Source organism: Typopeltis vanoorti, chromosome 7 (assembly GCF_054136105.1).
Source record: "Typopeltis vanoorti isolate ZY-2024b chromosome 7, IOZ_Tvanoo_1.0, whole genome shotgun sequence".
NCBI lineage: Eukaryota > Metazoa > Arthropoda > Arachnida > Uropygi > Thelyphonidae > Typopeltis > Typopeltis vanoorti.
Genome location: NC_143555.1, coordinates 155,091,899 through 155,109,958, shown reverse-complemented (window position 1 = coordinate 155,109,958; position 18,060 = coordinate 155,091,899). Strand labels below are relative to the sequence as shown.

The 18,060-nt window shown below is 38.1% G+C and overlaps 1 protein-coding gene across 1 annotated transcript in view; it reads left to right on the top strand.

Moving 5' to 3' along the window:
* LOC150105229 (calcium-binding protein E63-1-like) overlaps positions 1-18,060 on the top strand; it is a 92,424-nt gene that overhangs the window by 7,792 nt on the left and 66,572 nt on the right. The window lies entirely within an intron of this gene.

The following is an 18,060-nucleotide window of genomic DNA, read 5'->3' as shown; positions in this document are numbered from 1 at the left end:
GTCTTCTTTTTTAGGTTCCTGTTTCGCATTTTTCCAGTTTTGTTTTACTCAAAACCGAGAACATCTAATTTCGCTCAATCATAAAAGCCACCAAATCCTTATCTTTACCTTTAAGTCTCAATATATTGATATCCATCTGGCTTTGCTTCTTTTAGTTGCATTGTTAACTTGCTGGAAATGTATCAGCTTCTCCAGATCCCCGTTAGTCAGAATGTTTAGGGTTTCAAATGAATTTTATCCATTAGGTATTCCCTACTAATTCCACCATCACCACACACGTGTGCGTTCATCTGGAACGTGGGGTTGAACTTTGTGAGACTATTTTTATATATCTTTATACAGAAAAAATCCATTATAATAGAAGATAACTTGTACTCAGATGGATGTTGACTATTATGGTCTGTTATGTTGAAGTCACATATTCTAACTTAGTCACTCGTAATATCACTTATTATTATTCGTGACACCTCCAAGGAGTCCGAGGACTCATCGCGGGAGGACACGTACTACAACTGTCCGAACCTCTATTACCAATCATCTCCATCAACGCTCTACCGCCCGCCACCACCACAACTGGTATTTTTTGTCTGTAAATTGCGTGCGTTCTGAAGGGCCAATTTCTCTGTATGCGGGATGAAAAACCAGAGTTTCCAGGTGAAAAAACCTTGCTACCCCCGTATGAGATAGGCTAACTCACCTTCGATTGAAATCGTCCAGATAAAGATTCCTCCCGTCTCGACGAGAATCGAACTTAGGCCTATTCCAATCGAAGGGCGCAATGTACCGTCGTTCTTCCAATTGCGCTACGGAGGAGTTAAAAAAAAAAACTCTTCAAACTGAAACTCGTTTTCTGAAATTACTTCGATAATAAATCTAAATTTGAAATCTTTTTTTTATGCTTTAATAAAGACATGATCAACACTGTCTACAGCGCAGATCGCACATACGTTTAAGTATTCCTTCTTGTTCCCAGTTAAAAGTATCAAAATATCAAAATGTTTATTTTGATATTTTGATTGCAATCCTGTAATCAAAAGCAAAATATCAAAATAAACTTACAAGTATGATGCGGGATATGATACGCATGGGGATGCTTGTGTTCATGTGCACGTTGTATATATGATGTGCATCCTCCGTGAATTCCACTTTCAAATTTGTTACGTAACCTACACTTTCCCTCCCCCACGGAAAAATTTGACGTATACTGGAATAGGATACCTAAACATACTTACCTCTTCCAATTTCGTTCTGACCCATATCTCAGACAGCATGATCATGCCAAGTCTTCCGGAAATATCATTCTGCATAAATAGAAGTCCCTTCAGATTTTATTTTAAGCTTCTGATGTGTAGTATATCGAAGTTAGATTCAGATATTAAAAGGTTTTTTGGCTCCTTTATATGCTCTAAGAATACCTCATCTTCATATTTATCTATTACGAACTGATAAACTAAAAGTATTAATATATCCGTGATAACAAAAACAAAAAATAAATTAAAGGGAATAAAACATTGAGATGGTTTTACTGTTATATAGGTGAGTGGACCAACATGTCGGAGCTTCTAGTGGTGTGGCCATTTTAATCGACAATAAACGGAAAAATAAAATACAAAACTACAATTTTGTAAACGATCGAATTATAACAGTTAAATTCTGAACAAATAGAAGCTACTTAAATATCGTAGGAGCATATGCCACAGAAGAATGTAGAAAAGAGGATTCCGAACAATTCTATGAGGAACTATAAAAACGCTTAAATAAATGTAACAAAAATGACTATATTAATAGCAGGAGATCTTAATGCTAGAGTTGGAAATGATCCGATCCCAAATGGCTTACGAAAATATGGAGAAATTTGCATGAATAACAATTTCAAGAACTATTACACTTCTGTACTTTCACTATTTTAAAAATACTTCTTTCAAAAAAAGAATATAATTAAATATACTTGGAATGGCAGAGGAACAAGATCTCGAATTGATTGTATCATTCCTAATCAGAAACTGCCTTCACGTGTGAGAGATGTTTACAGAGGAAGTGACATCTTCTCAGATCATTATTTACTAGTATCGAAAACAGAAATACTAAGAAAATGGAGAAAGAAAGTAAATAAGAAATAGATGAAGTATACAAAGTATATCTATTACAAGAAGAAAGCATTAGAATTCTGGATCAATCAAGATTAATTAGAAGTAAACCAAATCAGTGAAGAAGAATGGAAAACTTTAATAAAGATAACCCATAAAGCAGCCTCTGAAGTCCTTGGAAAGAAAAATAAAATGTTAGAAAGTAAAACGTTAAAAATCTGAAACACAAATCTTGAAAACGCAATCAAAGAAAAACAAATGGCATACAAATCGCTCCTTCAAAAACACACAAACAGAAGAATTATACAAAACAAGCGAAAGATAATACATACTACAGAAAGCTCACTAAAATGCTTGAGACAGATTTATTAGTAAACTGGAAGAAGACGTACATGGAAGACAAGACATCGCCTACAAAATATTAAGGAAATTAAACAACGAAGAAAGAGATTCAGCACACAAACCAGCATAATACAAGAGAAACGGAAGATAGAACAGCATAAGAATTTATGGTATGACCCAAATTTAATAATAGAAAATAATAATGAAGAGATCATTACTGATATAGATCCAGATTATATTAGATGAAAAGAAACAATAAAGGCGTTAACAAATTAAGAAATCATTCGGATTAAATGGCCTAAATAAGAGTTTCGGAAATATTGTGGAGAATATTTACGAGGGGTTTCCGAAAAGTAAAGTAACGTGTTTATTTTATTTTTTCTCAATAATGGTAAAAGGGGATGAGATAAAATCCAATAGGCAGACAGACACGTTAATATCGTTCAAAAACACCCCCATTGCAGTGTGGCGCTGCTGACGCCTCGCACTAATTCCAGTTATACGAGGGCTGCTACTATGCAAGTTTGGTCCCAAACAGGTGACCGTGAAGTAATTCGGTTTTGGCAAGCAAAAGGGCTTCACCAAGTGACATTCACCATCACTTGGTTGCTGTGTATGGTGAAGAGGTGATGCTAAAGAAGCAGAAGTGTTTTCAGGGGTGTAGTCCTAAAAGAAATAGTGCAAGGGCACGAAGTGTGGCATTATTATTATTATTTTTGCGACGGCTATAGGGCACAGAGATTGCCTTGTTTTCTGAAACGAAAATGACAACAGCGGCAAGCTGCTGTTTTTTGACCGAAAGCTGGAAATGCATTAGAAGTCTCATTATTATAATTCTTATAATTTATTACAATGAATTTAAAAATTTTGATAGTTTTAAAAAAGTACCAGAGCGTCGCCCTGCCGTGCCCTGGCCCGACTACACCCCTGAGTGTTTTGGATTCAATGAATTTAAAGCGGACCGTACTGGTGACATTGAAAATCGACGTCGGGCGAGCAGGCGTTCATCGAGCAAGACAGAAGACAACATTTCGCGCATTAAGGGCATCGTTCTTGAAGACCAGCGATTGAAACTACGTGAAAGTCCACTGTGTACAAAACTGTTCACAATGTCCTTGGCTTTCGAAAGGTGTGCTCCCTCTGGGTGTTCCGACAGTTCTCAGAGGAGCACAAGGCAACACAAATGGGAAGGTGTCTGGAGAATGGTTTCGATACAGTGACAAAGGCAAGGATTTTCTCGCGCCCTTATTCACAGGAGAAGAAACGGGGATTGATCTCTTTACCCCGGAGAGCCGTCAAGACTCCATGAGTTGGAAACATCCACATTCTCCTGTGCGCAAAAAGTTCAGAACTCTTCACGCTGTCCGAAAAGTCGTGACCACAGTGTTCTGGAATTACCAAGGCATTCTGTTGGTGGACTTCTTGCCGAAGAAAGGAACAATCAATACAGGGCTTTACTGTGCAACGTTGGACAAAGCGAAAGCCAACATTCGACGCAAACGACCAGGACTCCTCACAAACGGCGTGATTTTTGTGCGCAACAACGCTGTTCCACACACTGCGCACACCACTCCTCAGTGGTTGCGCTGTAATCGTTGGGAAACTCTGCCAATTCCCCCACCACCACCACCACCACCCCGTAGCCCAAACGTAGCGCCTTCACACTTCCATTTGTTTGGCTCTCTCAAAAAAGACCTTCCTGACAAGCATTTCAATACCGATGAAGAAGTTCTTCAGGCAGTGCAATGTTGGTTACTGTGTGTTGGCACGGACTTCTTCGGTATTCATAAACTGATCTAACGTTGGGACAAGTGCGTGCAATAAATTTGTATCCTCAAGGGGAAACAATGTGTTACCTTTTCGTAAATCCCTCGTACATCACATATTCTTAAAATTAATAAATAACTCTTGGAGGAAATGTGTTTGCATCACATTGGTCAAAAGCAAAGGTTATATCTCTGTTTAAGAAAGGACAAGGGATGATTGTGGAAATTACAGAATAAGTTTGTTAAATACGGGTTACAAAATTTACAGTAAAATCCTGAATAAAAGACTTAGAGATATTGCAACACAATCTACTCTCAAAAGAACAAAATAGTTTCAGACATGGAAGATCGTGTAAGGACAATATTTATCTGTTCAAACAAATTAAAGACGAGAATTTCGTGTTCCCACGCCTGAGGAAGTCGGACAATCTGATGAAACTTGTTGCGTTTTGAATAAATGTAATTGTTATTCTAGTCTCGGTAATAGTCAGTATATATAAATATGAATATATATATATTCATATTTATATTCATATTTATATATATATATATATATATATATATATATATATGAATATAAATATGAATATATATACAGGGTGTTCGTGATAAATTTGACAGTTTCGTAAGGAAAAAGAAAATCTTCTTTGTATCTATTAAATTTAATGAATTGACAAAAAAAAACATTACAGGCAGAGTTAATTACAATACTATCAACAAGATTTACTCAAAATAACCACCATTAGCATCGATCACAGCTTCAATTCTGCTTCGGAACCTCGAACAAGCTGATGCTACAGTCTCCCTGGGAAGGGCCGCAAAAACTGTTTTAATTTTATCCATTAACTGGGCTTTTGTATTACTGGAAGTGCGATTGGTGTCTTTTTCAACTGCGCCCCATACAAAATAATCCATGGGGTTAAGGTCTGGGGAGTTTGGAGGCCAAACATTTGGACTGGTGAAGTCGTACAAATTTTCAGACAACCATTTTTGACTTTTCCCAGAGGTGTAGCAAGGGGCCGAATCCTGCTGCCATACATACGGCCTACCATTGGCTACCCTTGTTATCCAGGGCTTGACTACAGTTAGCAACTCCACGAACAAAGCCCGAATTCCAATGCCAGGGTTCTTCAACACCTGTTCCTGCAGATTTGCGAGGAATTCTGCTGTACGAACGCAATCAGATCGTCTGCTAGGGATCTTTCTTCTTGCTACATCCTCGTAGTCACCATTGCAAGTCTCTAGTTCATGCCTGATTGTTTTTACTGTATTCAGGGAGCATTGGGCAGCAGTCGTAATATCCTTATTTCGATGGCGGCACGAATCATCATGATACAAGTTATTCTCTTCCATGATTCAGGTGGGTTCCAGCTATCCATCCTTTCTGACATCTTGTATATGAATGAAGAAGGGTCCAAACTTTTAAATGAAGAGAAGTGTGTGTTAATACATGTAACTTACGGAAAAATATAATTAATTATAAATATGTCAAATTTATCCCGAACACCCTGTATATTCATATTTATATATACTGACTATTACCGAGACTAGAATAACAATTACATTTATTCAAAACGCAACAACTTTCATCAGATTGTCCGACTTCCTCAGGCGTGGGAACATAGAAAGCAAATAAAAAGCACTATAAGAAACATCGTATCACTATTAAAACGACTATTATAAAATTCAGTTAGCTTTGAACTGCAGCTACAGTCCTTGTCGAAGTTCTATTGTTGGGCAGCTGCGTGCGTCTGACTTCACGCGTGTGAATATATCTGATAGCACAGCTGAAAGAGTCCGGTGGATTATAGCTAAGGTTATTATTTATGTGATGAGGGTCCATAACAATTTCCTTACACTCGACTATGCGTCGCTCCATCTCGTCGCGGCCTATATGAAGGTTTGAGGTTGTTGTCCAGTTTATCTCATGTTGAATGCCTTCATCATTTGTGTTTACTGAAAACAGTACGTGGCTTGACAGGGCACGTGCTCTGGTTCTTTTGTAGGCAATGTCCCTCTGGTGTTCTTCCATACGTAGGAGGATGGATTTTTCAGTTTGGCCATAGTATTGTTTCCCGCAGTCACACGTAATTTTCTACACTCCTGGGAATTGTAAATGGTTGTGACCTTGGTTATTTGCTTAAAATTGACCTTAGTTTAGGAAGAGGAGAGAAAGAGGTTTTTATGTTGAACTTTCGTAAAATTCTTCTTAGTTTCGTGGAGAGCGAGCTGATGTATGGTAAGGAGATATAACCTTTGGGGTTTTCTTGTGTTTCTGAGTTGTTTTCATGGCGGTGGTATAGATACTTATAGTTTTCGACGAGTAGCCATTACTTGTGAAGGTTCTTTGGTAGATGTTGTACTTCATTTTTTAGCTCTTCCTCATCTGACAGTACAGATCTGGCACGATGTGCTAGGGTTGAGATGATACCCACCTTCTGTGCAGAATAGTGATGTGAGGACGCATGCAGGTATCTATCTGTGTGTGTAGATTTTCTAAAGATTGATATTTTAATAGAATCAGATGACTTAGTAAGTCTTACGTCCAGGAGGGAAGAGATCCATTTTCTTCAACCTCCATTGTTAATTTGATATCTTGGTGGATGTTGTTTAAATGATTTAAAAAAGACTGAAGGTTATCGGTTTATATAACTGAAGGTTATATATTTCCAGAAATATGTCATCTACAAATCTCGGCCAGATTTTTGGTTTAAGAGTAGCTGAGAAGATTGCCTTTTGATCGAAATTTAAAAAAAAAAGATGTTAGCTAATATAGGAGACAGGGGCTGCCCATTGCCAATCCCTTATTTTGTTTATAAACTTTTTTCTCATATTGAAAGTAGCCGGAGTGAACGCAATGTGTTAGCAAGGTAAACATATTTTTTGAAATCTTGTTCTTTAAAATATCGAGAACCTCTTGAGTTGGAACGTTTGTAAAGAAAGCCACCACGTCAAATATCACCATGATATCTGAAGGCTGGAGTTTTAAATTTTTAATATTTCGAGAAGAAATCTGTTGAGTTTTTTATATATGAAGAAGAAGAATTTCCTGTAAAACCATTTAAGGATGAAGCCAGAAACTTAGATAAGCTGTAGGTAGGCGAGTCAAATACTGTCTACGATAGGTCTCAGTGGGCAGTTTTCCTTGTGTATCTTTGGGCGACCATATGACCTTGGGATGAGTGGATGTAAAGAGCGAGCGGCAAGGCGTATATTTCGTGGAAGGTCTGTGGCTTTTTGTAAGAGGTTGTTTGTTTTGTTCTGTATCTCCCTCGATGGATCTCTCTCAATTTCCAAGTTTGTATCTGTCTCTAATAACGCCAAGATTTTTTCGTGGTAATTTGTTTTATTTAGCACCACATTTGCGTTGCCCTTGTCAGCTTGTATGATAACGATGTCTTTGTTATTCTTAAGCCTTTTTATGGCTAGCCTTTCGCCAAGGGAGATGTTGTCAGATGGAGAGCTTGCATTGTTAATCTTGTTAATCGCGAGTATTTGCTTCCATGCGAAGTAAACTGGCGTCTGCGGCAGGAAGTAGTGATGCATCTTTCTCCATCTTAGTTAAAAACATTTCCTCGGGAATAGTTTTAGGCGCAAGGACAAAATCGAGACCTTTTTCAAGATTTTCTTCTTCGTTATGATTTAGAACATATGACGATTGGTTTATCACTAATGTTTTAGTTCTTCCATCTAAATCATAAAATCTCAATCTTTAGAAAATCTACACACACAGATCAATACCTGCATGCGTCCTCACATCACTATTCTGCACAGAAGGTGGGTATCATCTCAACCCTAGCACATCGTGCCAGATCTATACTGTCAGATGATGAAGATCTAAAAAATGAACTACAACATCTACAAAGAACCTTTACAAGTAATGGCTATTCGTCGAAAACTATTAATATGCATCTATACCACCGCCATCAAAATAACTCAGAAACACAAGACAATCCCAAAGGTTATATCTCCTTACCATATATCAGCTCGTTCTCCACGAAACTAAGAAGAATTTTACGAAAGTTCAACATAAAAACCTGCTTCTCTACTCTTCCTAACCTAAGGTCGATTTTAAGTAAATAGAAACAAGCCCACAACCATCTACAATTCCCAGGAATGTACAAAATCACGTGGGACTGCGAGAAGCAATACTGTGGCCAAACTGAAAAATCCATCCTCCTACGTCTGGAAAAACACCAGAGGGACATTGCCTACAAACGAACTCTAGCAAGTGCCCTGTCAAGCCATGTACTGTTTTCAGTAAACACAAATGATGAAGGCATTCAACATGAGATAAACTGGACAGCAACCTCAAACCTTCATATATGCCGTGACGAGGTGGAGCGACCCATATTCGAGTCTAAGGAGATTGTTACGGACCCTCATCACGTAAATAATAACCTCAGCTATAATCTACCAGACTCTTTCAGCTGTCCTATCCGATATTGGCAGACTCGTGAAGTCAGTCGCACGCAGCTGCTCAACAGAAGAACTTCAACACGGACTACAGTTCAAAGCTAACTGAATTTTATAATATGAATTTTATAGAAGTCGGAGAATCCGATGAAACATGTTGCGTTTTGAATAAATTTAATTGTTATTTCTAGTTCTCGGATCCAAGTCAGTATATACAAATATGAACATATCCCAATTCTGACATGATATATTTGAAAAGATACCACTAGTACACTAGTTTCGTTGAATTGATCAACATCTTCAGGTATCACAATCAAAGAAGTATATAAAGAATTACAGAGACTTAAAAATTACAGAGACAAAATTGTAATAACAGAACAAGTACAAAAAGGCAGTAGCGTGTTTGAAAACAAAATGCTTCCAAACAAACGTATGCTACGCGCTGTCGCGAATGCGCCAATATTGAACAGAAGCAACGTGTGCGTCAGAGAGATTGTAACTCAGACTGTTGTTGATATGGGAAGAATCTAGAGAAATTTCTCTAGATTCGACAATCTTTCTCTCGAGTTAATCATAGCACACATGGATGTTAGATGTTTGAGTCCAGTTTACAATCTGTTGGGAGGCCTTCAACAGGACTAGAGCTAGAGAGCGCTGGCTCTAGTCCTGTTAAAGGAGATATCTCTACGGTGTTCTTCCAAACGTAGAAGGATGGATTTAGCAGTCTGGCCATAGTATGGCTTTCCACAATCACATAAAATCTTGTGCACTCCTGGAAACTGAGTTGGAAGATGTTTCTCTTTAGGTTTGCTAAGTGTTGAACGAAGTTTTGGGAGCGTAGTGAAGCAAGTTCTGAAGTTAAACGTCTTGAGAATCTTTGCGAGTTTTGGTGAAAGAGAGCTGATGTAAGGCAAGGAGATGAAGGCTCTTGGGGAAGAGGGATCCTCAGAAGTAGTTGAGTGCCTGGGGGAAAGAAATTTGTCAATTTTCTTAGGAGAGAAACCATTATTAATAAAAGTTTTTTTTAAGAAAAAGGAGTACATTTTCAACTTCCGCGTTAGCTCACCGAGCCAAATCATTACTTACATAAGAAACAGAAATTGAAAATGAACTCCTTTTTCTTAAAAAAAACTTTTATCAATAATGGTTTCTCTCCTAAGAAAATTGACAAATTTCTTTCCCTCAGTCACTCAACTACTTGTGAAGATCCTTCTTCCCCCAGAGCCTTCACTCTTTGCCTTACATCAGCTCTCTTTCACCAAAACTGGCAAAGATTCTCAAGAGGTTTAACTTGAGAACTTGCTTTACTACGCTTCCAAAACTTCGTTCAACACTTAGTAAGCCTAAAGAAAAACATCTTCCAACTCAGTTTCCAGGAGTGCACAAGATTTTATGTGATTGTGGAAAGCCATACTATGGCCAGACTGCTAAATCCATCCGTCTACGTTTGGATGAACACCGTAGAGATATCTCCCATAACAGGACTAGAGCTAGCGCCCTCTCTAGCCACGTTCTCTTTTCAGCTAACTCAGACGAAGGCCGCCAGCAGATTGTAAACTGGACTCAAACTGCTAACATCCATGTGTGCTACGATGAACTCGAAAGAAAGATTGTTGAATCTAGGTAAATTTCTCTAGATTCCTCTCATATCAACAACAGCCTGGGTTACAATCTCTCTGACGCACACGTTGCTTCTGTTCAGTATTGGCGCACTCGCGACAGCGCGTAGTATACGTTTGTTTGGAACTCAAGCTCACATTTTGTTTTCAAACACGCTACTGTCTTTTTGTACTTGTTCTGTTATTACAATTTTAAGTCTCTGTAATTCGTTATATATTTCTTTGATTGTGATACCTGAAGATGTTGATCAATTCAACGAAACTAGTGTACTAGTAGTATATTTTCAAATATATCATGTCATCTCTTTATCTCTCGGTAATAGTCATTAAAGCTTTTTCATAATATTCCAACTGAGTAAAAATGAATTCTGGAAAAAAAAAAAATATATATATATATATTTATATATATATATATTTTTTTACAGAATTAAATATATATATATATAAATATATATATATATATATATATATTTAATTATTAAATATATAAACTATATATATATATATATATAGTTTTTAATGACTGGAACCGAGGTTTAAATAAAAAAACTTTAATTACACTACTAGTTTCGTCTAAAACTAGACTTCATCAGGTGTGAGATAAACATATAAATACCAGTAACCAATCTAAATGAACTGTTTTTTTTTTTTAAACACAGAGTAACGTAATACTGAGAAGAATAAAAGCTAGAGTTTAAATAGAACAATGAACTCTGACTGTATCATTATGCACATGCTCGCGTATATGGTCTCGAGAGCGTGAATATTGAATGGTGGAGCTGTGAGATTCTGTTAGGGTGTAGCTTAAGTTGTTCTTAATATGGAGGAGATTGATAACTATCTCTTTAGACTAAAATTCTTCTCTCTAACTCATCACCACATCGGTGTATGTACGTTGACAGTTTCATCCCAAAGTATCTGATGTGGAAAACCTTCATCATTTGAGTTCGCTGAAAATAACATGACTGGAAAAGGCACTGGCCCGAGTTCTGATGTAGGTAATGTCCCCGTGGTGTTCCTCGAAACGGAGTTCCATGGATTTCTCCGTTTGCTCGAAGTGTGAGTTACCGCAGTCGCAAAGAATCTTATAAACACAAGGATATTTAAGGTTATTGTGTTTAGTTTTAGGACGACTTAAGATGGAATGAAATTTAAGTAGGGTTGTGAAGAACGTCTTGATATTATATTTCTTCGGAATTTTAGCCAATTTTGGAGATAAAGAACTGATGTATGGCAAAGAAATGCTGTCCTTAGAAGTAGTGGTGTCTTCATACTGTCGTGGATGAGGATCGAAGAGTAATCTCTCTATAGTTTTCTGAGAGTACCATTAAGTTTAAATATTACTTGAAGATGTTTAAGTTCATTACGAAGTTCCTCTTCGTTCCAACAGAACAGACCGAGCTCGGTGACCCAGCGTGGAGATGGTACCCAACTTCTGTGGAGGAAAATGGGATGAGTTAGCATGACGGTACCTATCCGTATGTGTCGGTTTTCTCAAAATAGAAAATTTGAGATGTTCAGCCGTCCTGGTTACTTGGATATCTAAGAATGCGAAAGAGCCATCAACTTTCGTTTCAGATGTGAACTTGATATTCGGATGTATATCATTGAAATGTTCTTGAAAAAGTTTGAGCGTATCTAGACCATGTTCCCAGATAAGGAAAACATCATCAATGTAGGGAAGCCGTATCTTTGGTTTAAGGGAGAAGATGAAATTGCTTTTTCTTCAAAATTCTCTAGATAAATATCGGCAAGAACATTAGACAAAGGATTTCCCATCGCTAGTCCTGAATCCTGTTTATAAATAGTCTTCAAATTTAAAATAACCCGAGTTAACGCAGTGTGACTGTAATGCGAAGATCTTTGAAACTTTGTTGAAAGAGTAAGAACTTCTTCAGTGGGGACATTAGCGAATAAAGACACTACGTGAAAACTAGCCATAATATCAGAGTTAGTGGCTCGAAAGTTTTTAAGTTTTGATATAAAGTCTATTGTGTTTTTAATAAAGCAAGTAGAATTTCCAGTAAAACATTTCAGAGAAGATGTGAGATATTTTGATAGGTTGTAAGTCGGAGAGTCGATGCCCTGTACTATGGGTCGCAGAGGAACATCCTCTTTATGAATTTTAAAGAGACCACATAGTCGTGGGATTAGAGGATGTGGTGATCGGAAGGAAAGGCGTGCATGTCTAGGTAATTCTGATGTCGTTCTTAGTAGAGCATTGGTGCGGTTGTGGAGTTCTCTTGAGGGATCTCTACGAAGAAGTGAACGGGAATCAGAACGTAATAATTCAAAGATCTTCTGAGGGTAATCCGTTTCGTTCAGGATTACTGTGGTATTACCTTCGTCTGCTGGAAGGATAATGATGTCTTGGTTATTCCTTAAATGTTTGAGAGCCTGTCGTTCAGATGGTAGAAGGTTATCCGACGGAGGTCTAGCACTGCTGATGCCAAAAACAGACTCAATTCGGAGTAAGTTTGCGTCCTTGGCGGGAAGGAGAGAAGCAGCCTTTTCAATCTTTGTGAGAAACAATTCCTTAGCAATAGATTTCGGTGATGCAACAAAATTCAGCCCTCTTGAGAGAACGCTTATTTAAGAGGTTAAGGGAAGATTTATTTATCACCATTTTGTTTTGAATGAGGAATGGTTTGGTAAAAGAGGATTGTTCTTGTTTTCTTTTTAGAAAATTAAATTTCCTAATTAGTTTTTTTTTTGTTGTTGTTGCCGTTTGGGACCAAAAGGTCACTAACTTCTTTAACATTGTTCCGGGAATTACTATCTCCAGAAACTTCTACGTGGTTAGCCAGAGAAGATTTTTTAGTGAACAATAACGCTAAAGCGCGTTTAGTGTCGACAATTCTCTCAGCGAGGTTCTAATTTCTCAAAGCGAAAGGAATTACAACCTCGCTGATCTTACGAGCCCTGAAACTTACAGATTGTAAGTTTCATTCTGGGTTTCCTAATTTCACAAAAGGAAACAAAAGTCATGGGATTTAAGATCAAAAAGAATTAGAGAAAATAAAATAATAGAACAGATGACACAGTTTGATTATTTCAGCTGCATAATAACATATCTAACAGATAAAAATATAGATGAAAAAATAAAGAAATTTCAGAAAATCTGTGAAACAGTTAAAAGGACACTGAATAACAAAACAACACGAAAAACTCAACTAAAATTTTATAGAGTAATGGGCATTCCCACTCTGGTATATGGTTCTGAAACATGGACTATTAAAAAAAGAAAGATGAAAGCAAAATACAAGCTGCAGAGATGGGATTTTTAAGAGCAATTCAAGGATGCACAAAATCGGACCATCTAAGAAATGAAGACATTGGAAAAGAACTACCGTAGATATTCACGACGTAAATGGAAAGATCAAGGAATAGAGAGAGAAATGGAAAGAACATCGATATAGGATATATCGGCTTCCAAAAGAGGTGAATAGACATAGACCAAGGGAAAGGGAGAGAGAAAGAGAGAGACCAGCTGTGCAAGATGGAAAGACCAATGAAGCCAAGAAGGCCCAACCCTTAAAGAGATGAAGAAGACGAACCCATCTAATCCAAATATTGCGCATAATTCAAAGTTGTTATTCCTACTTAAAAAACTTTGTCACCAACTAGGAAAATTGAAATCCTCATAAATTGCTTTACAACATAAAATAATCGCTAATTAAATGTTTATTTTAATTTGTTGTTAATATTTGCCATTCTGAACCCTTTTTCATCCAACAATTCACTTTATAATTTAATATAATTTTCAAGATGAAATTTAGTTTGTTTGTTTTTTTATACTTAAGTATGCAACTTATTTGATTGTCCCCCCCCCCTCTTCAATCTTTCCACTTCAGAATTGTCACTTATAGGAAACTATCACCGTTCAAAGTTTGTTCTTCGTCTTCAGCAATCGCCTTCAAAGGACGGTGAATGCTTTCTTTTTAATCCTCAGGATGTTTTAACGCTCTGATGAATTCGTTCGTGCTACGAATTAAAGAATTCCAAGAAACGAATAATTATGGCTTCTTATTGTTCAAAAAAAAAAAACATTTGAATGAAGTGTTTGAACACTTTTCTAACGAGATTTAATTGAAGTGCTGAACTGGGAAGGAACACTCCGGGACGGGTTGCAACAAATCCAAGCGCAGAAGAAGCTCTTTGGGGCATTTTGAGGCGGAAACGAAGCAAACCTTTGTGACCAAACGGTTACCTTTGAATCGCCTCCATTCCCTTTGGAGGCACAGAAGAGCAAACGCTTTTTCCTCATTCTAGGAAAAACCCTCTCTGCCGAACTACAGATGTGGAGCACGCCTTTTCCTCTCGCCCTGCCTCCATCTCCAAGGAAACAGTAGCATCACCTCGAATTAAACGGCTAAGAAAACAAAGTTCCAATCGATATCGAGTCGTTTTCTGTTGATGAGTAGATAAAAAGATTTCTTCTTTTTCTCTGATATTTTAATTACACGTTGGCGTCATTTTGCGTTCTGCCCATCTCGGTTAATTCCACTCTTTGAATTATAAATGTGCTGCTTAACAGCGCCCCCTCTTTCGACTCATTCAATTCGGGTTGAAGGAGAAAACACGGACTGATCACAACTTGGAGAGAAGAGGAAAATGTCATCTCCTCAGTCGTAGATTGAGACAGATCCCTCTTTTTTCCCGCAAAATTGTTTTTTTTCATCTGTAACTATTATTGTGAATAATATCGGATACTCCCGTTCTTGGCAAATGCCTAATTCCATTCTTGATTAGGCATATCGCCGTTGATCTTGCTGCGGTTGTCCTGTTTTCCTGGAGCAATGTTGTTGCATTACGCGACTGACAGAAGAGATAAAGGTTTCTATCGATGTAGAGTAGATCAGTTCCAATTAAAAAAGTTTTCAGCTGCATCTTTGAAGATCGAAATTGACTTCATGAACTAAATATCGCAATGCAAGACTCATAAATTTGCTTTAAGAGACACGATGAGCCACAGAAAATGGAAAGACAGATGTGTAGTGCAGGAACGTTATATTAGGAAGGCCAAAGGATTACAAGGAGTACTTCAACAACAAAAATAGGCGAACTGCTGGTGATAAGCAGTGGAGGAAGCTATTGTGGATCCGGACCGGATGCGTTTCGAATCCCTTCAGCAATTAGTCTTCACTTTAATCACGTGACAGTATTGGTGGTGTTGACGATTCTTGTTCTACCGATATCAGTGACCGATCGCCAGAAATTGCTTGAGTAATTGCAAGAACGAAGAGAAAATTCACAGAATTGGCTTATACGACATTGGCGGACGTCCATTTAGCAGGCACAAGTCTAAAAGGTTCATGGAGAAAAATAATTATTGTAAATATGCTTCAAATGAATCTGAAACTGACTATTAGCAAATGTTAGCAAAGAATACGCTCCTGGATGATTCATCTACGGTGGGCTTTCAGTGTACTATCCGTTTGTGACATTGCAAAACAGCGATATACCCAAAATTAACTGTAAGCGACATTATTAGCCGATAGGAACGCCACTGAGCCATGAAACGCGAGGAAAGACGGACAGCCAACGCGAAGGCGCCAAAGTGGGCTCAAAATAGTGGTGCCGAAATTAGTACCTAACGAGCTGCGCAATCTCCGTTTCCATGGAATGGCATAACCCAAACATCAACCACAGCACAGTCTACACGTGCAAAAAACCGCCCTGACGGATCCACAGATCACTGAAGGTTCACGATGTGGAGCGATGAGTTACGCTGTTTGTCGGTCAAATGAAATTGCATCCCTCAAGCACTCTTCCCTATGTGTTGTTGCAACCTCTTTTCCTCGCAGGCCTTTATGCCACGCCATTGCTCCAAACCGTTTCAGATTTTTTCATGAATATTCCACCGTGTATTTCCACATATCCTTTCTGAATCGAAAATTCTACGCTTGGAAATCTGCGACCTCGTTACTTCTTTTATTCACTGAACTCATTTACCCACGTACGTATACCTCTGTATGCTCTTTTGCAGCCAGGCATGCGGTTGCACCCAAATATATATTTTGCCTTTGTGATCTCAAACCAGATAGCGACAACTATTCTGACTTTCAGGATCTTGCCACTGTCCTCTTACCACACTTGGTAGCAATTCTTTCTTTTGCTGCTATCAACAATACCCCCATCCCATTTACCCTGTCTTCTTAGAAAATTCAGCGTCCGTTAAACTTTCTCTAACTATATTCTCTTCTTTCAACCAAGTCTCGCACTAATGCCGATAATTTTTGGTTAAGCGTAGCTAACGAATGTCCAAAACTCACCATCCATGTTTGGGATGCTCTTTGGCATTAGAATTCCTGAATTTTAATAACCTATTGAGCCCATTCAGATTTGAAATCTATGAAACTACATTCATCATTTTTAAATTTTCAGCCTCACTCAGTTGCCAGCCCGTGTATCTCAGTGGAAGTAGCGTGTGCGTCCATAGCATCAAGTCTCCCCGAACAATGGCGACCTAAGTTCAATTCAAATCGCCAACTAGAGGAACATTTTCTAACCCTTTTTTAACCTTCTAGTTAGTCGATCTCTGGCATGAGCAAGAAGAAACTCGGGTTTTTTTGTCCCGTAAACTCAAGAAAAATCGACCTTAGAACCCACACTATTTAAGACAGCAAAATATATTGTTAGGATTAGGGATTACGAGATGGCGACACTTGTCAGCCACCCCTCTTCACCGGTTCTCGTGTATAATTAATGATGGTCTCGGGTCAGCTGGCTCTGATTGGCTACCGGTGGGGATTAAAATGCTCCCTCAGTCTCCAAAAGTTAGATAGGGCTAAACGCCCTCACCTATTCCATAAAGGCAAAGAAAAGGCATTGGTGGATTTTTTAAATCTCAGTTGTCACAAAGATGCCTCCACTCATGTTCACTCGCATCCCCCCCCCTCTTTAGATATCGCAATTTCGTTCATTTTGCAAGGGAAACGAGGGACAACAAGAATTACGAAAACTAGTTTCCCCCTGATTATTTTCTTCAATCAAATGCCCTTCTTATAATTCCAAACTGCACCGCGTATGCATTGATTCGTTGCTGTCACTGTCAAGGTCCGGCTTTTCAATTAATTTGTTTGCAATCTTCAATCTCTCACTCTTTTTTTTTATGCTTCTTCCAGTAATACTTTCGGATCCTCTCTGATTCCATAATTGCTAGCTTTCGAATCATTCGCACGTGTCAAAAAAAGGTAGAAACTCTTCCACTTTCCGTCGTTACATTCAAATAGCTTACATCCGTGTTCTTCGTTCCTCTAAACACAATTTCAATTCCTCACCACGCATGCGCGTTATCAGCAATCACTGCATAATATTTACTCCTTTTCCTTTCACAATTTTTCATAGCATCTTATTTCAGTCAGCGTCCGCATTGCCCTTTGGTTGGAAAATCTTAGGTTCGAGTTCCATCCCGGAGACTTAACAAAACGAACTCCAGAAAGGGTGTGAAAGTTAGAGAATCCACCGGAATGAAGACCAAAACTTTGTGGCGATTAAATTCCAAACCTGCTTCCTTAACTTGACTAGCGTGTGAGATTCTTCTCAAACTCCTAGATGGAGTTTATTCTCTAGTTTTGGTGAGGTCAAGACTGGTTTCCGTTTTCAATTATAGAGGAATACGTCAAAGCAATATCATCGTTTGAACTCTCCCCAGCCAGTTCATAGTTTAAGAAGCCAAAATCTGCGGTAACCGTCGATATATTTTAATTTCATAGACGAAACTTTCAGCCCTTTATTACAGTTTCGCAACAAATGGTAGCATCATAACATAGTCTGATATAACAAACAAATGCAAAATACTAAATGCAACCTTTCTCTCTCTCTCTC